Genomic DNA, 20,672 nt, shown 5'->3' on the forward strand with positions numbered 1-20,672 from the left:
CTTTTACCTAAACACTCCTATTACTGTCATCTCTCTGGATTGTCATACCCACCACCCTGACAGTACAAACATTCCACTATAAAATCTGTCAAAAAGGCCAGCTGATTTCCTACATCTTCTGACACATGCTGCTCTTTAATATCAGCCTGTCAGAACACCTAAGAGAAAAGCATATGCTTTCATGCTTGGAGCTGAGACTGGGACTACCATCACACACACTGTAATCATTAGCCATACGCTGCTATGAAATTCCGCCTTTTCAAATCCTAGACTGTCTTGCTGGAGAAGGCTGTAGGCATAGACCTATCATGCAAGTTACATTGTACACATTTTGGTAGAACTAGTTATTTTAAAAAACTTTCCTGGTATGAATCTGTTTTAATTTCTTTTTATGATGTGTTGTTTTGAAATGTATATTGGACTTTCCTTTGCCACAATTAAGTGGTATCTGCATAAAAGTCAAGAGAAGTATTTTTGGCTTGACTTGTCTTGATTATGTTCTGTTCATGTGAATTACACATTGATCTTAAGTTTGTTTTATCTAAGGAGGAGTGTTTCTCTTGGCTTAAAAGTGTGATTGACTTAGGTAATTCATGGCTAATACTCTTGGACAGTCTAATTTAGCAAACATGGCTTTCCTGGAACCCTATTGCCTTTATGTTCTCTTTCCTTATCTGGTTCTCTTGTGGCATATGTTTATGGGAGGCCTGAGGAGCAGTTTATTAACATGGGGGATTTCTCATAAAAGAGTGTGGCTAATTTTGTAGCAAACACAACAACTTCTAAACCTAGTACATGGGGTGTATTCATAGATTCACCTTGGGAGAATGTGGACTTATCTCAAAGACAATTGTAGATTATATTCTTTGCAATACTCTCAGAGTGTAGAGCAACACATGCTTTTATTTTCTACTCAATAAAGTTTATTTTATTACTTGCAATTAAAAAGTCACATTCTCACCATAATAATGAGTAAAAATGACTAAAATAAAAACAATTTCTTGCACACACCCCCAACACCATATTCTCCTGTCTTCGCTCCCTCTTGATGAGGCTGAATTTAATAATTTGGTTTGTATTATTCTATAGTTTTCATTTGTTCATAAAAACATATACACATTTAGGGGCTTTAATTTTTAATGGAGAATGTGCAAATCATATATATTCTTTAAATTGTTATTTTCCCTTTAACAATATATCATGGATATGGTGAAAGAAACCCTGAATTTTAGGGTCCCTTGTTTGGACACCTTCCAAGTCCATGGGAGGGGGAGGACTTATAAAATTATGAATAAAGAATTTCTAATTTTTTTTCCTCAGACAGAGCCTTGACTTTTATTTGCTAGGTTCCACAAAATCTGGATATGCTCCTGAGCTTAGATATCTTTCTAGGTCAGTAGATCTAGACCTAGATCTAGAACCTTTTTGTTCTAGCATTCTCACAAATGGGAAGCTCTGTAGCAGGAAAGAATTGCCAAATATACAAAGAAAGACAAGGATCGTTGTAGCATTTTTAACTGCCTTTTTTATCACTTGGGGAGAATTTTTACAATATGGTACAGCCACACCTTGGAATATAGCATGTGCTTTTGCATTTACTAAATAATGGCGAATTGTTGGTTTCTAAGGATGGATTTGATTTTTTCAAGCGATCAAAAGGTATTCACAGTATTGTGGAAAATAGAGGGGCAATTGTAGTAATATGGGATGACAGATTTGGTGGTTGGAGGAAAGATGGCCGAGGAGGAAGATCCTGAGCTCACCACCTCCCACAGTACACTGAAGCAACAACTGCAGTTTACTCTGAAAATGACTTAAAGACTGGCAGGACTGATCTTCCACAGCTAAAATCATGGAAGAGCAGGCCACATCAAAAAGAGTAGGAGGGCAGACACACTGTCAGGAACTGAACCACTGGTGCCAATACCCACAGGCAGGAGGGTTATCACAAGCACAGAGGCTTGTGTGGGACCAAGCCCTACACTGGGCTCCTGGGGCCCTGAGGACCTGCACTGGGTTTGTAGCCTGGCTTTGAAAATCAGCAGAGATTAACTCTGAAAGCTTTAAAAATCATGCCTAACTACAGGAAAGCCAGAGTGCTACAGGAAACTGAGTCTCTGCTTTTAAAGAGCCCCCATGCTATCCCACTCATATGAGACCCAGCAAAGTAAGAGGTTTGAAAAGTGCCTGGGTTATACATGAAAGAGATTTATTGACTAATTTAGGGAATGTTCCATTAGGGCAGGGATATGCAGGAAATTTCTCTGAGAACAGAAGTGCTGGCATCTGCCATTTTTCTTGTTCTCCTTCAACTTAGATAGCTGGATGCTTATAGGATCCAGGTCTGACACTCTCTACCTACCTTGCTAGCCTTGCCCTGCCTCAGTGTTTCCCTGTGCACCCACCCCAAACAATCTGCGCATCCTGGAAGATGCCCCTCCAAGATGGCTTCCACTGTACTACACCCAGCAGGCACTCCTGGCTGAGACTGTTGTCTTTTCAAAGAGACTTTTGCATCATGGAAGAGGAGAGCTAACTCCACACACCAGCATGCCCACAATAGCTCAACCAAGCTTCTCAGCAAGATGTACTAAGGCCAGGCCTTGCCCACCAGTGTTCCCACAGCAGTTGTGGCTCAGCCACAAGAGGAGAGTACATGCAGCCCATAAAGTGCCTGGTTCTGGTGACCAGGAGGGATTGAGCTTCTGGGCCTCACAGGATGTCTTCTACCTAAGGCCACTATTTTCAAGATGAGAGGATGTAAACATCTACCAATACATAGAAACAACACAGAGTCAGACAAAATGAGATAGAGGAATATGTTCCAAGCAAAAGAACAAGACCAAAGTCACAGGAAAAAAGAGCTAAATGAAACAGAGATCAGCAATCTACTTGCTGAAGAGTTCAAAGTAATGGTGATAGTCACCATATTTGAGAGAAGGGAGCGTGAACTCAGTGAGAACTCCAGCAGTGTAATAGAAAATATAAGAAAGAATAATTTAGAGCTGAATAATACAATAACTGAAATGAAAAATACACTAGTGGCAACCAACAGCAAATTAAAGGATGCAGAACAAATCAGCAATCTAGAAGACAGGGTAGAGAAAAGCAACTAAGCTGAAGAGTAAAAAGAAATAACAATGAAACAACATATGAATTAAAATTCTGCCACAATATCAAATGTAATATATTCAATTTACAGGGCCCCAGAAGGATAAGAGGGATAAGAAGGATATCTGGGTAAGGAAGCAGATATCCAGGGCCAGAAAGTACAGAGAACCCAAAACAAGATGAACACAAGAAGGTCCACACCAAAACACCTAATAATTAAAATGGCAAAAAATAAAGAGAATTTTAAAAGTAGCAGAGAAAAGCAAACATATACAGGAAATCCCATAAGTCTATCAAGTGTTTTTCAGCAGAAACTTTGAAGACCAGCAAGGAATAGCATGATACATTAGAAGTGTTGAATGGGAAAAAAACCTAAAGCCAAGAATATTCTACCCAGCAAGGTTAACATTCAGAAGTGAAAGAGAAATAGAGTTTCCCAGACAACTAGAAGTTAAAGGAGTTCTATTACTGCTAAACTGGCCTCACAAAAAATGTTAAAGGGACTTATTTAAGTGGAAAGGAAAAGGCTATAACTGGAAGATAAATACAAAAGGAAAAAAAATATTCACCAATAAAAGCAAACACAGTAAAGGCAGTAGATCAATCACTTATAAAGCTAGAATTAAGGTTAAAACACAAAAGTGGTATGATCTATTATAGCTACAAAATTTTTACAACTTATGTATCCCTTGACTAATATGACATCATATACATAAAGCATGGAGGGGGGAGTAAAAAATGTACTGCTTTTTAGACTATGTTCGAAATTAAGTGGCCATCGGAAAGAATAACCAATTGGAAAAAGTATCTTCAACAAATGATGTTGGGAAAACTGGACAGCAACATGTAAAAGAATGAACCTGGACCATCTTATGCCATAAACAAATATAAACTCAAAATGGATGAAAGACCTAAAATTGAAACAGGAAACCATCAAAATCCTAGAGAAGAACACAGGCAGTAACATCTTTGTCCTCAGCCATAGTAACTTCTTCCTACACATGCCACTGGAGGCAAGGGAAACAAAGCAAAAATGAACTACTGGGACTTCATCAAAACAAAAAGGTTCTGCACAGTGAAGGAAACACAGTTTCGACAAAACTGAAAGGCAACCTTCAGAATGGGAGAAGATATTTGCAAATGACATATCAGATAAAGGGTTAGTATCATCTATAAAGAAATTATCAAACTCAACATCCAAAAAACAAGTAATCCAGTGGAAATTGGCAAAAGACATGAATAGACATTTTCCAAAGAAGACATCCAGATGGCTAACAGACACATGAAAAGATGCTCAACATCGCTCATCATCAGGGAAATACATTTCAAAACTACAATGAGGTATCACCTCACAACTGTCAGAATGGCTAAAATTAACAACACAGGAAACAACAGATGCTGTCAAGGATGCAGAGAAAGGGGGCTTTCTTATATTATTGGGGGGATTGCAGCCATACTGGAAGGTTCTTCAAAAAGTTAAAAATAGAACTACCCTATGATCTAACAATTGCCTTAGTATTTACCCAAAGAATACAAAAATACAAGGGAGACTTGTACCCTGATGCTTATAGCAACAATATCAACAATAGCCAAATTATGGGAAAAGCCCAAAGTTCATCAACTGATGAATGGATAAAAAAATTGTTGTATGTATGTACATACACATACATACATACACACACATAAAAACACAATGGACTATTACTCAGCCATAAAATAGAATGAAATCTTGCCATTTGCAATGACATGGATGGAGCTAGAGAGTATTATGCTAAGTGAAATAAGTCAGAGAAAGACAAATACCATATGATTTTGCTCATATGTGGAATTTAAGAAATATAACAGATGAACATAAGGGGTAAAAAGAGAGAGAGGCAACCCAGAAAACAGACTCTTAACTACAGAGAACATACTAAGGGGTATTGGAGGAGAGGGGAGGGGGGGGTGGGCTAAATAAGTGATGGGGATTAAGGAACATACATGTTGTGATGCACCAGGTGGTTGTATGTAAGCGATGAATCACTAAATCCTATACCTGAAACTGGAAGAAAAATAAGTGACTATCAACTTAAAACAGACTGTTATATAAACAGAATGGTATATATGAACCTCATGGTAGTTAAAAACCAAAGACTTACATAGATACCCCCAAAAAAGATAAAGGAATCTAAGCATAACACTAAAAGTCATCAAACTACTAAAGAAGAATAAGAAAATTAGAAAGGAACAGAGAAGCAGTACAAAAACCAATTAACAAAATGGCAATAAGTACATATATTTCATTTACTAATTACATGTAAATGGACTAAGTGCTTCAATAGACATAGAATAAACTGACTTTTAAAATAATAATTAAAAAAAAAAGACCCATCTATATGCTGCCTACAAGAGAAATAAGACCTAAATTCACAAACAGACTGAAAGTGAAAGGACAGAAACAGCCTATTCCACACAGGCTGGAACAGAACAAAACAAAAAGAAAACACTAAGGTAGCAATACTTACATCAGACTAAAGGGACTTTACAACAAAGTCTGTAGGGGCTCCTGGGTGGCTCAGTGAGTTAAGTGTCTGACTTCAGCTTATGTTGTGATCTCACTGTGAGTTCCAGCCCTGCATCCGGCTCTGTGCTGACAGCTCGGAGCCTGGAGCCTACTTCAGATTCTGTGTCTTCCTCTCTCTGCCCTCCCTCCCTTGCTCATGCTCTGTCTCTGTCTCTGTCCTTCTCTCTCTCTCAAAAATAAACATTAAAAAATTTTAAAACAAAGTCTGTAAAAGAGACAAAGAAAGGCATTATAGAGCAATAAAATGATTAATAGAACAGGAGGACAAAACAATTGTAAATATCTAGGAACCTAACATAAAACACCTAATTATACAAAGCAAATATTAACAGACATAGGGAGAAATTTACAGGAATATGACTCTAACACCCCAATTACATCCTTGGAGAGACCATCCAGACCAAACACTAATAAGAAAATAGTGACTTTGAATGACACATTAGACCTGATGGACCTAACATATACAGAGAGTACTCCCCAAACCAGCAAAATACACATTTTTTTCAAGGACACATAGAACATTCTCCAGGATTGATCACGTTAGGCCACAAAACAAGTTTCAATAATCATATCAAGCATCTTTTCTGACCACAATCATATGAAAATAGAAACCAATTACGAGAACTGGAAGAAACATTTTTTACCTGGGTGGAAGCTAAACAGAATGTTACTAAGCAACCAATAGGTTAATGAAAATGTCAAAGAGGAAATAAACCAGGAGACAAGTAAAAATTGAAACACTATGGCTCAAATTCTTTGAAACATAGCAAAGGCAATTCTGAGAGGAAGTTTATAGTGATACATCAAAAAAAAAAAAAGAAAAATCTCAAATAATCTAACCTTAAATCTAAAGGAACTATAAAAAGAACAAACAAAGCCCAAAGTAGAAGGAAGAAACTAATAAAGATTGGAGCAGAAATAAATGAAGACTAAAATAACAATAGTAAAGATGAATAAAACCAAGAGCTGGTTCTTTGAAAGATAAAATGGATACGGCTTTTACCAGACTAATCAAAAAGAAAAGAGTGAGGATTGAAATAAATAATAACAGAAATATAAGAGAAGTTACAACCTACATAGAAATATAAATGGCTATGAAAGACTACTATGAAAAAAATTATACACCAACAAATTGGACCACTTGGAAGAAATGGATAAGTTCCTAGAAACATATAACATTATAAGACTGAATCAGAAAGAAACAGAAAATCTAACATACTGATGACACATAACAAAATTGATGGTAATTAAAAAATTCCCAGCAAAAGTCCAGGAAAAGATGGCTTCACAAATGAATTCTACCAAACATTTAAAAAAGAATACCTATCCTTTTCAAACTATTCCAAAAACTTAAAGAGGAAGAAACACTTCCAAATTTCTTCATGAGGCCAGTATTATGCTGATACCAAAACAAAACAAAGACATTACAAAAAAAAGAAAAAAAGAAATAGATGCAAAAATCCTCAAGAAAATTTTAGCAAACCAAATTAAAAAATACATCAAAAAGATCATTCACCAAGATCAACTGGGATTTATTCCAGGGATATAAAGATGGTTCAATAAACACAAAATCTTTGTTATACACTGCATTAACAAAATTAAGGATAAAAATTATGTGATCACTAGATGCAGAAAAAAAACATTTGATAAAACTCAACATCCATGCATGATACAACTTCTCAGCAAAGTGGGTATAGGACCAACATATCTCAACTTAATAAAAGCCGTATATAAAAGGGTATAGCTAACATCATACTCAAGGTCAGGAACAAGACAAGAATGCTTACTCTCAAGGCATTCATTCAATGTAGTACTGGAAGTCCTAGCGATAGCAAGCAAACAGTTTTAAAAACAGAAATACAAGTCACCCAAATTGATAATAAAGAAGTAAAACTGTCACTATTTGCAAATGACATGATAATTTACATAGGAAAACCCTAAAGACCCTACCAGAAAACTATTGGTACAAATAAATGAATTTACTAAAGTCACAGGATACAAAATCAATACACGCATATCTGTTGTATTTCTATACATTAATAATATAATAACAGAAAGAGAAATTAAGAAAACAATCCCATTTGCAATTGCATAAAAAAGAATAGAAAGAAAATTTAACCAAGGGGGTGAAAGACCTGCACACTGAGAACTATAAGAGAATGATGAAAAAAAAAAAAACTGAAGAGTACACAAATAAATGGAAATATTATACCATGCTCATAGACTGGAAGAATATTGTCAAAATATCCATACTATGCAAAGCAATCTACAGATTTAATGCAATCTTTATCAACTCCCAAAAATAGTTTTCATAGAACTAGAATAATCCTGAAGTGTGTATGGAACCACAAAAGACCCTGAATAGCTAGAACAATCTTGAGAAAGAAGAACAAAGCTAGAAGTACCATACTCCCCGATTTCAAAATGTACTATAAAGTGATAGTAATCAAAATAGTATGGTGCTGGTACAAAAATACACATAGATAGATAGATAGATAGATAGATAAGTACAGAATAGAAATCCTTGAAATAAGTCCATGACTATATTGTCAATTCATCACAAATAAGGCAAGAATATACAGTTGGGGAAAAGATGGTTGCTTCAATAAATGGCATTAAGGGAAACTGGACAGGTACATGCAAAAGAATTAAACTGGATTATTTCATTAAACCATAAACAAAAGTAAAGTTGAAATAAAGACCTAAATGTGAGAATTAAAACCATAATACTCCTAAATGAAAACAGTAAACTCAAGGATATCAGCCTTAGCAATATTTTTCTGGATCTGTCTCCCTAGACAAAGGTAAGAAAAGCAAAAACAAACAATTGAGACTATATCAAACTAAAAAAACCCCACGTTTGCATGGCAAAGGAAACCAACAAGTGAAAAGCCAATGTACTGAATGAAAAAAAAAAAGATATTTGCAAATGACCTACTTGTTAAGGAGTTACTATGCAAAATACATAAAGAACTTGTGCAACTCAACACCAAAAGACAAATAATTTGATTAAAATTGGGCAGCATACCTGAAGAACATACAGATGGCCAAGAAACACATGGAAAGATGCCCAACACCACTAATAATTATGGAAATGCAAATAAAAACCACAATAAGATATCACCTTACATGAATCAGAATGGCTAGTGTCAAAAAGTCAAGTAAGGGGCACCTGGATGGCTCAGTCCTTTAAGCGTCCAACTATTGATTTCCATGGAGATCATGATCTCACAGTTCATTGGATTGAACCCTACCTTGGGCTTGGGCTCTGAACTGACAGCACAGAGCCTGCTTGGGATTCTCTTTCTCTCTGCCTCTCCCCCACTTGTGCACTCTCTCTCAAAAATAAAACATTTTGGTGAGGATGTGGAGAAAAAGGAACGCTTATGCACTGTTGGTAGGATTGTAAATTGGTACAGCCACTATGGAAACAGTGTGGAAGTTCCTCAAAAACTAAAAATAGTAGTAACCATAAAATTCAGTAATTTCACTTCTGGGTATTTACTTGAAAAAAAAAAAAGGAAAACACTAATCCTATGCACCGTGTTCATTGCAGCATTATATACAACAGCCAACATGTAGAAGCAACCCGAGTGTCTACTGACATGAATGGGTAAAGAAGATGTGGTATATACACACAATGACATATTATTCAGCTATAAAAAATAACAGGCTTTTGATATTTGTGACAACATGCATAAACCTAGAGGGTATCAGGTTCAGTGAAATAAGCCAAACAGATAAAGACAAATACCATATGATTTTACTTGTATGTGGAATCTTAAAAAAAAGAAAAAAACCCAACAAAAATAGATACAGAGTCATAAAGAATTGGTGGTTGCCAGAGGGGAGGAGCTGGAGGGATAGATGAAATAGGTGAAGTGGATTAAGAAGTAGAAGCTTCCAGTTATAAAATAAGTCATGGGGATGAAGAGTATAGCATAGGGAGTATAGTCAAAAATATTAAACTTTTATGATGACAGATGGTAACTACACTTATCATGGTGAACATCTCATGATGTTTATAATTGTTGAATTACTGAGTTGTATGTCTGAAATTAATATGTGTCAACTATTCAATTTAAATTAAAAAAAATTAAATCAGGTACTTTTATATAACATTGCAATTTGCAGATATCTAGAAATATTGTTAACTCTCAGCATGACTTAGAAATTTGAGTAATTATTAAGATTTGTTACTTTGGGGCACCTGGGTGGCTCAGTTGGTTGAGTACCCAATTTGGGCTCAGGTCATCTCATGGCTCTGGAGTTTGAGCCCCACATTGGGCTCTCTGCTGACTGCTCAGAGCTTGGAGTCTGCTTTGGATTCTGTGGCTCCCTCTCTCTCTGCCCTCCCTTGCTGGCACTCTATCTTTCTTTCTCAAAAATAAACATAAGAAAAATTTAAAAACCTTGTTAGTGTGTCAATATAAAAGTACACCTAATATGCTTTTAAAATATAAATAGGTATCAAAATAATTTAAATAAATTACAAGTTGATTACAAGTTATGGGATTATTTTATTTGACCAACTCTGTATTTCAACATTCAGGCAATTTAGGAACTTGTTTTGTTTCAGGTGTTCTGCTGAATAAACAGGGCACCAATTTTCAAGTAACATTTGCATGCTAATCCCAGTTCAATGTAGAGTGTCAGAGAGCAGGCACTCAATGAATATTTGTTAAGAGATTAAGAGATCAGATTGGTGGTTATCAGAAGCATAGGCAGGGTGAGCAAGGGGTTTGGGAGTAGAATTGGATGAAGATTGTTAAAAGGTACAAATCTCCAGTTATCAGGTAAGTACTTGGGATATAATATACAACATGATGACTATAGTTAATACTTCCATGTGGTATATTTGAAACTTGTTAAGAAAGTAGATCCTAAGAATTCTCATTACAAGGAAAGAAACTTTTATTTTTTTTCATTTAATTTTATACACACACACACACACACATATATGATGGATGTTAACTAAACTTATTGTAGTAACCACTTCACATTATACGTAAGCCATTTTGCTCTTTACCTTAAACTTATACAATGCCTTAATTTCAATTATATTTCAATAAGACTGGGGAAAAGAGAGTAAGTGAATCAATAGAATCCCGTAGTGGTTTTATGTATATGACATCTTGAAAGCACAAAGGAGGGAGAGGTGTTAATTATCTGAGGGTGTCAGACAATACTTGCTTCACAGAGGATATGATTTTGAGCTTAATCTTTAAAAATAAAGAGAAGTTGAAGGGAAAAAAGTGAATAGAGAACAACATTTTGGGTAGAAGAAAGTCATATATAAAAAGGCATAGTTGTGGGAAGGAATTTGACTTTTGGAGAAGTTAAATTAATTGGGTTTGGAGTGCAGGGTATCTGTCTATGACTGATAGGAGCTGGGATGGAAATGTTTGGCAGCTGCCCAAAGGCAAGTAATTCTCTCCATTTCATATTCTTATTCTGTGTCTTTATTTTCTTTCTTCAGTGGTCCCTGTTAGAACAAAATTTCTCTATTGGATGAACTTGATTTTCCATATTCAGTTGCCTTTTCCCTCTACAGAGTATGATTTAAAAAACAACCACCACCAATATTCATACTTTTTCCCTTTTGGTACATGATACAAGGTAGTTATTAACAAAGGTACATATACTGTAAGAGCTAAATTGAAATACTAATAGAAAATTAGGATCATGAAAATAGAGGACACACAAACAGCAACCAGAAAATTCAACACAATGTCTTCATTACTGAACTTCAAATTTGGATCTGTGCTTACTGGTAGTCAAATATAAGTTCATAGTTTTAATTTTAAAAAAGTCTAGAAGCAATATTTTTTCTTGCGTTTATATGAAGAATAAGTAGTTAAGATCATGGACTCTAGAGTGAGAATGCCTTGATGGTAGGTACTTAAACTCTCTGTGCCTCAGTTTCTTCATATATCAGATGGAGATTTTGCGTAGTTTAAATGATATACTAATAGGGAAGATTTACATAATGTTTAGTAAGTATTACAAACTCAACTAAGCACTTTACATATATTGTCATTTAATCCTCACAATAATCCCAACATAGGGAACTACCCTCTGTCCCATTTTACAAATGTGACACTGAGAAGTTAAATTAGTTACCAACGAGTATATAACAGTGAGTGACAGAGCCAGAATTTGGACCCAGGTGGCCTGGCTCCGGAGACAGACTCTGAACTACTGGCTATGCAGCCCTCTAAAACAATGAAAGCTGGGAGTACCTAGTATATCATGAGTGCTCAATATCTAATGATTATTAGCATTATGATAGAGGACAGAGAACATTTTCGGTATTATTTGAAGGCAAACTTAGTCATGAAGTTTCTATAGCTGTCTCATGTTGTCCATGTCAAAAGAATTATATTAAAATGGAACTTAATGACAGCCATTCTGCAGAAGGCAATTCCAATGTGTTCCAAGTAGGAGGACTTTAGGAATGCCAACTTGACCTAGGGATAGAATTTAAAACACATAGAAGAGTGACTGGGTTGTATATGCTTTAGTTACTCTGTCCTAAATAGGACTTCTTTTAGTTTGTCTTCTACACTGCTGATTCAAAAAGCAGCATATGCTTTGAAAACCAGATCAGCAGATGGCATGTTTGGCGACCTATTGCATAAATTGAAGAAATGAAAAAGTTTTCCTGCTTAGAGAACAAGTTCTGCCAGTGCCATGTAAGTACCTACCTTCTGTCTGGAGAGGAATGCAGAGTGTTTATCAGGAGGGCATCCAAGATACTTAAGACATTTACATATGTTGTAAGTGGGATAGGAAGAAGGAAAGTAGAGATAGCAATTATGGGGAGGAAAATTACTCAGACTTTTTCTTTTTTGTAGAAATATGGTGCCACTCTGAAAAACAGCAGTTTCCTGAGTGAAAGATCATATCATAGAAACAGTCATAGTTTGCAGAACGTGCATATAGTCCTATTTATCACAGGATTATCTCTAAACAAAAAACCAAAAATGCTAACAAGAACCAGTATTATTTAAGTAGAAAAAGATAACTGATGTATAAAATGAAAACTATTTAGGAAAAAAGCATCATACCAAATATAGTTCAGCAACTGTCATGCCTTGGTGAAGATCAAGTGCTTTGAGACAACTTAAATTTGTGGCCAAGATCAAGAGAAGGCAAAGTCTATTATTTTTTAATAATGCTTTTAATTTTGTTCCACTTGATATATTCATGAAAGAACTGACACTTGGTTTTAAATTGAAATGCTCTTAGGTGTTCTTGGGACAGGTTAGTAGGTCATATTCCAAGTAATGATGCTGTTTTAGAAGTTTTAGTGTGTCTGGTGTCTTAAATATGTGTAAATTACCTGGAGGATAGAAGAAGTAGGTCAGTGATAACAGGTTGATGGACAAAGTTGTTTTACCAACAGAGATTGATAGAGGGTTTGCCTTGTGCATGACTTACTGCAACAGCTGCCACTCTGGTCTTGGCTTCTTCTCTTAGCTCCCTTTAAACAAATATCTATACAATAGAGTTTTGGTGGCTATCCATTTGCCTTATTTTTACATAATCTCCCTTCCATTTACTTTTTACATTACTGGCCCCCACCCAATTCCTACCACCCAGCCTTCACAAATTAGAATCTCTCTGGATGGAATGTTCTTCCCTCCAAGCACCTCCTTTGTTTCATTAAATAAGTTTCTCTCAAATTCTAAACATGTCTTTTTTGAGGAGCCACATTTGATCTGTTAGATGATGTTTAGAACTCCTTCTTACATGCCTCCATGGTACCTATACCTCTTCCCAGAACCAAGCAACATGTATGACTTAAATAATTATTTGTGATAATCTTACATAAGGCCTATCTTCCCCACTCAACTATAAGTTCTGTGAATGTTACAAATATGTCTGTTTTGTTCACCTCTCCATTGCTAAGGACAAGGGCTGGGGCTTGTGGTCAGTAAGAAGTTTGGTGATGAAATGGGGTTGCATGTTATGTGACAGGAGGGTAAGGAAGGGGTACTAAGGTAGGGTAGGGGCTTTGGGATGAGCAAAGACAGAGGTGGGGAACGCATGGCAAGTCTTTGGTTTTCTGACACCTGGTGCTATCTTATTAAAGACCTCAGCAGTAGTCTTGTTTGAAGAGGCAGAAGGCCAAACAAGTTTACCTCATCTGTGCCTTTCTACCTATTACTTCCAGTAGCTGGTATATCTTTTCACAACTCTCAGAGGAATAAGCCAAGTCTCTGTAGTGAACAATTGCTGGGAGACAAAGGGACATGATGGCAATGCTCTTCATTTAGAAAAAGAGGCTCAAATTCATTACAAAGACTTGCAGGGAGTGCATAGATAAATATCCTGTGTTTGATGGATACTCAGTAACTGAGCTATTGCTGTCAAGAGAGGATGGAGCCATTTCTAAAAATCCCTCCATCACTATTATTTTGAGCTCACCCTCCTCCATGAGAGTGTTTAAGTCTGAAGGCTATTACCTACAATCTCCAAAATCTGCTGTGCAGAGCAGCACCTGTCACGAGTTATAAAGGTACTTATTATACTAATGTTGAGTCACTGGAAATGGAACCACAAAATCTAAGGTTAGGTCATGAAAAATGTAGGTTCTATTTTGAAACAAATATGTTTTGGTTTAGAGATCCTGAGTATTTCTTCACAGTGAAATTATATTTTTAAAAAAGCCATTTAGCAGGATAAATTATGCTTCTTTGCACATTTGTAATGGAATTTAGTTCTTAGTCAAATATGAAGCAGGTTAGAGCCATTCCTTATTAGTCATATTTCTTTGAGGATTTGATCTTTCTGGTCATTGGCATCATTCATGTGGGCGGACCATAAATATTTTAATTATTTTCTATTCACCACATGGCATGGACTCCAGTGACAGTAGGGATATTCGATGATTCTGTTGCTGCAAAACCTGGATAACAAATCACTGTGATATTTACTTTTCTTTTTTTCCAAATCTACAGGGAAATAAATTTATGGATCACTTAACCTTTTGCCCAAGGAACAAATCCAAGTCAGTTCTGAATTAATATTGCTTGGAGGATGCAATGCAAGGTCTGGTTTTCAAAGCAAAGCTGAGAGTGAAGGCAACAATCCAGATAATAGAGGCAGAACTGCTTGTCCTCAGTTGAATTAAAGGATTGTTTGAGCCCTTAGTATATTTGCATGAACATCTAATAGAGTGGGTTTTTTTGTCTGTTTGCTTTGTTTAGCTTGTATGAAGTAACAAATTGCCTACTGCTTTGAATCTGGGTTCTCTATAGTCATTTTTGTCCCACTGGAGACGGTGCAGATGCAAACAGTCTACTTCACCTGAGGACTCCTGATCTGGCTTCACCCATAGCATCTGGCTTCACTCAACATCAGAAGGTGTGGAGAATGGATCAATAATATCATGGAGTGTTCTGATTTCTATGTTCCAAATTTGCCAAATATGTTGTAAATGTGATGTTCCAGCTCCCTATTCAAATACTGGTTATCTCTTGGGCATTCTGAAAATATTTTGCTCAAAACAAAAAATGTTGGCAAAAATAAAGCAACCATCTTAGGGAATTATGCCTCTCCATGTCTCACACTCAATGCAGGAAGAACTTGCCCACATGGAAAGACATCATCACTCTTTCATACTTGGAATAATTTTCCAAAAGGAAAAGCACCTCTTGATTTTGCTAAGTTACCAAAGCTCTAGTTTGATGCAGAAAGTGTCGAGAATTTAGCTTTGGCATGCATTTTCTTAATAGCAACTGGGAATTTAAAAACTATTTAGAAATGGCACATGCTTTCTACATCCCTTTGAACTATCCTCTGATGTACTGAGTGTTCTTTAAAACAGGTGATAATCAATACCTTGAAAGGTACTGCTTCTTAGAATTGTTGTCACTAAGCATACCAATTTTCTTTAAAAAAAAAGTTCCATTCTGCTTTCCCTTGCAAAGAGAAAAAGGGTTTTATAGACATAGCAATATGAAGAATTCCCTTAGGATCTAAAGGGAGATAGGATTATCCATTCCCAGTGGATTTAATAGCAAATTGGAACCCCTGTTCCCTTAGTTACTGAAATTGCCTTAATAAATTCTTCTCTGGAGAGCAAGAACCAATTACACTAATGTACAAGTAAAAGCAATAATTGACTTCACATCATGGAAAACATCCACTGGAAATGGTGATGGAAACTGTGGTGACCATGTTTAACTTACTGCTGTTTCCTGATATATGGTGTGGCATTTATCATTTCCATTCTGAGATTTCAAATCTCATTTGTCAAAGAATGTTTTGTGGCTCCTGAGAGCCTCTGAGCTATCTCATTTTGAAGATATGCTGTTTTAACTTTTTTTATGTACTAATTTGTCTCTAAATTAGAAATAAATTAAACAATGTATATGCCAGTAAATTATCTTTGGAAACTGACTCTAACAGGGTCTTTACTTTTTTTATTAAAAAAATAAAAGAACCTTGGGTCCCATTCTGTTGCTTGTTTGCTGCATATTAAAACTCTCATTATTAACAGTTCTTGAACAATAAAGCAGAAGCAATCACACAGGACTATATAAAATGTAATTTCAGTAGAGTTCAATAGAAGCATTTCTGAAAATTGTTTTAGGCATTTTCTTGAAGATTGCCAGTAACTAGAAATGTTTTCCAACACTAAAATTTTGCAAAGCCTGAAAATTCATGGGATGCTTATCGGGTAAAAAGATCTTTCGTTTCTACCTCATGAATGCCAACAGTGAAATCTGCAGTATTTTAGAAGTCATCAGTATAGGTGTAAGACTTTGGGATCTGCCTTATTTATGGCAAAATGTTCTCTAACTTTTGTTGGATAATGACACAAATCTAGCCCCATTCACCACCATGTTGCCATCTTACTGTATCCTTGCTTTCCTCTTTGCTGACAAAATATTTTCTTTTTCTTTCTATTTTTTTTAACGTTTATTTATTTTTGAGAGAAACAGAGCATGAGCTGGGGAGGGAGCTGAGAGAGAGGGAGACACAGAATTCAAAGCAGGCTCCAGGCTCTGAGCTGTCAGCGCACAGCCCAAAGCAGGGCTTGAATTCATGAACCGTGATATCATAACCTGAGCCGAAGTCAGATGCTTAACTGACTGAGCCACCCAGGCACCCCAACAAAATGTTTTCTAAACTGTCCATCCTTTCATTTATTTACTCCTTCATGTAATGATAATTTGTTGTAGGTTAGGCACTGTGCTTGGAAGTGGAGAAGCAGTGTTCATAAGATGTACTCTCTGCCCTCAGGAAACTTAGAGTCTGGCACATTCATACTCTACCTCCTGGATGACTGAGCAATCCTGAGCTGTAGATATGGCTGGGGCAATATACACATTGTTTCTGAAAGGGTGCCCAGAAATAAGGATATTGAAGGGTGATTCTTCTACCATATTTAATGTTAATTATCAAATGCTTAGGACAGAATATGCCCACCTGACAAGCTAGATTACCATAGTCAATCCTGATGATCAATGTTCTTAAACTCAGGTTACACTTGGAGTTAATTGGGGTAGACCAGACCTAAAGGGGACACTAAGTCACTAGATTCGTTCTAGATTTCTTCTGGAACTAGTGTAGGGGACCTTTCCTCACATTTTTCTCTAATTCTAACAAACAGGGAAAGTTTGCTCCTCTGATTTCTCAAGCCTCCCAATAGGACATCAGGACCAGTTCTGGGATGAACTTTAAAGCACAGGGATAGTGTTAGAATGGGACAACTCTCACAGATATCCAACTCTGGGAGTGACCCCTACCAGTACAAAAGGAAGAACATGGGCTTGGGAATCACAATGCCTGCATTAAGTTTAATAATAGCTCTGACATTTACAAGCTTTGCAATGGTTATCAACTTTTCTCTTTTGTAAAGTTGGAGAAACTAATGCACTGAAAGTTGGAGATTAAATAAAATATTTTTAAAAGTGTAAACAGCTCAGTATATACCTTATAACTATTCAATTAACATCCTGTCTTTTTTCTCCTGGTATTTGCCTGGCTGCAGAGTTGGTCAGCTAGGAAATTCCTCAGAATTGCCATATCAGATACTTGGAAAACATACACAAAGAAGCAGATTTTGATGCAGTAATGTATAAAAAGGAATACATCAGTTTTCAAAGGGAATGCACCATTTTCTAGGGATGACTCACAAGAGGCTAGCTGGTGTCAATCTAATCCAGAGTTCAGCAACCTGCAGCAGGTATGCCAGACGGTGGTATGATGAGCCAAGGTGCTGGGCATGTTGCCATTTCCCAGGTGGAAGAAAGTCCAGACTAACTGCCAGTCTGAGCCTGGCAGAATGAGTCTTGGGTCTTTACTAACTGCTGCTGCTACTTCTATTATATAACTGTCCCTACAGAGCAAGGGAAAACATTGCCAAGTAAAAGCTGGAGCTTGTTTCCTAGACATGGGACAGAGGACACAGCATCCCTGGAACTTGTTTATCTATTTTCATACCTATGCTCTCCTAATCACAAGATTTTGTGATATGCTTTGTGGGGCATTGTTCATACCTTATCTGGATATCTTCTCCTCTTTTTCTTTCCTAATAGAACTCTGATTTTGTTCAAGCATCTGCCGTATCACAGGTAGTCCTTGAGGGAAGCTCCAGGGATGGGCCCTGATTAGTCCATGTCTGTCAAAGTATATAATTATGAGAAGCCTGGCTCTTTCGTACTAAAAATGAACAAGGAGGCATTTAACTCCAATTGCCACTGGCAGCCTTCCCAAATTTAAAAGGGAACTGGTCTTAGGATGAAGCCAATAGAGCAGACACAGAGCAGAGATAGAGAAAGAAATTAAATGTCATCCCTGTTGATATCACAGAGACAATGGAGCAACCCACTCTGCCTCATGTGGGATTTCCTAATATGTAAACTTGTGCATTTTCTTACTGTTGAAACTAGTTTACGTGGTTTCCTGCTATTTGAAGCCATATTATTCCTGATTTACCTGCTACATGAGTTACTTAGTGCTGCCATCCCACATTACCACAAACTTAGTGGCTTAAAACACACAAATTTATTGTTACAGTTTAAGCTCTAGTTCTGGAGATCCAGAATTCTGAATGTGTCAGTAATGGTGCCTTACTTTTGGAGGCTCTAATGAAGAATCCACTTTCTTGCTTTTCCCAGATCCTAGGGGCTGCCTGCTGTAGATGACCTCTATTTCTGTCACGTCTCTTTTTCTGATTCTGATTCTCCTGCCCCCCTCTTACCAGGACCTTTGTGATTATATTGGGCCCACTGGGTAAACCCATGATAATCTTCATCTCAGGATTCCTAATTTAATCATATCTGTAAAGTCCCTTTACCCTATAAGGTAACATCTCCCCAGATCACAGAGATTAGGATGTGCTATCTTTTGGGGGAGGTAAGGCATTCTGCTTGCCATATGTGAACATAGCCACATGGCTATATTCCTAAGGGGTCTTTGTGGTCTGCTATTTAGAAACACTTCCACTATGAGTTATACAGTTTTAAAAATTTGTCATTCAGTCTTTCATTTAACCAACAATTATAGAACATCACATGCTGGGCTTATAAGCATCTTATTTATAAAAATGAGTAAGTCCTTGTCCCTCTTAAAAAAGAGAAGACAGTCAGGAGGTCTTATTAGAAAATGTTTAGTGTTGAGGGGCACCTGAGTGGCTTAATTAAGTGTCCAACTTTGGCTCAGGGCATGGTCTCATGGTTCATGAGTTTGAGACACATTGAACTCCAAGCTGACAGTGTGGAACCTGCTTGGATCCTCTCTCTCTCTCTCTCTCTCTGCTCCTCCGCTGCGCGCTCTCTCTCTCTCTCTCTTCCTCTCAAAAATAAACAAAAATTAAAAAAAAATGTTCAGTGTTGTAGTGGAAGGTACATTAATAGAGAAGAATCCTTGCCTCTAAATGCTAGGATAGGCTGTTTGGTTGTAATAAGGTATTTTTTTTTTATCACAAATGTAGAAGATAACATCACCAAAATATAAGATTACCGCCAAGAAAAGGTAGTCTTAAACTAATCATTTCTAATTTGGTCTTATTATTATTTTTTAAAGATTTCTACAGGTCTGGTTTCCTTAGGTCAAGTAGGCATAGTTTGAGAAAATGCCTAAAAAAATCTACGAAATGTGGCCCAGATGATTTTGCACAATATATTTAAAAGCTAATTCATTCCATAATCTATTTATTCAACCAATGTTTTCTAAGTTACTAAGTTACCAGGAAATGTACTGTATTCCAGGGGCAATTCATAGGTGATTAAGATTATCATGGTCTCCTAAACTCTAATTAGAGACAGGACAGGTATACAAGTAACTAAAATACATTTAATACATCTTATTTAATTCTGCCATGAATTGCTCCATTATCAGTTTCTATTCTATTTTACAGCATTTTTCATTTTTTTCCAGTCATTTTTTTATTCCTTCCCCTTTGTTATTTAACATTTTAAAAACATTGAAGATCACAGAAAAACAAATCACCCATAATGCAATTGCTTTAAAAATAGAGTATTTTGAAAAATCCAAGGCACATAGATTGCAAGATGCACTGATATGTACCACAAAGGAAGGAAGGAAGAAGGAAAGAAGGAAGGAAGGAAGGAAGGAAGGAAGGAAAGAAGGGAGGGGGAAAAAGAACACTTCCAATTAAACGGACACATTAGCAATCATAAAAAAAAAAAATCTCCCAATTGTAGAGATGCTAACTTGTGAAATTAGGAACCTCCCCCCACCCTGTGTCTCTCCTTCCTGGGATAAGCACTGAGTTTAGTTCAATACCCACTTTAGACATGTTGAAAAACCCACAGATGGTATGATGTTGTATAATTCCCACTTTTCCATGGTTAAGAATCTATATGCCTAAACTTTATAGATGTGTTGATAGACAACACAGTATATACCAGGGTGACTTTTTTCCTGTCTTCACTGTTTCTACAACTTGACCACATGCATCCACAGTATTTCAGGAATGGTGTTATAGAACAGTGTTTTTCCCCCGTATGTGATGTGT

The 20,672-nt window shown here is 36.5% G+C and overlaps 1 protein-coding gene across 2 annotated transcripts in view; it reads right to left on the bottom strand.

The window, feature by feature from the left end:
• Positions 1 to 20,672, bottom strand: part of SPAG16 (sperm associated antigen 16) — a 1,004,778-nt gene that overhangs the window by 37,944 nt on the left and 946,162 nt on the right. The window lies entirely within an intron of this gene.

This window comes from Prionailurus viverrinus, chromosome C1, assembly GCF_022837055.1.
Source record: "Prionailurus viverrinus isolate Anna chromosome C1, UM_Priviv_1.0, whole genome shotgun sequence".
Taxonomy (NCBI): domain Eukaryota; kingdom Metazoa; phylum Chordata; class Mammalia; order Carnivora; family Felidae; genus Prionailurus; species Prionailurus viverrinus.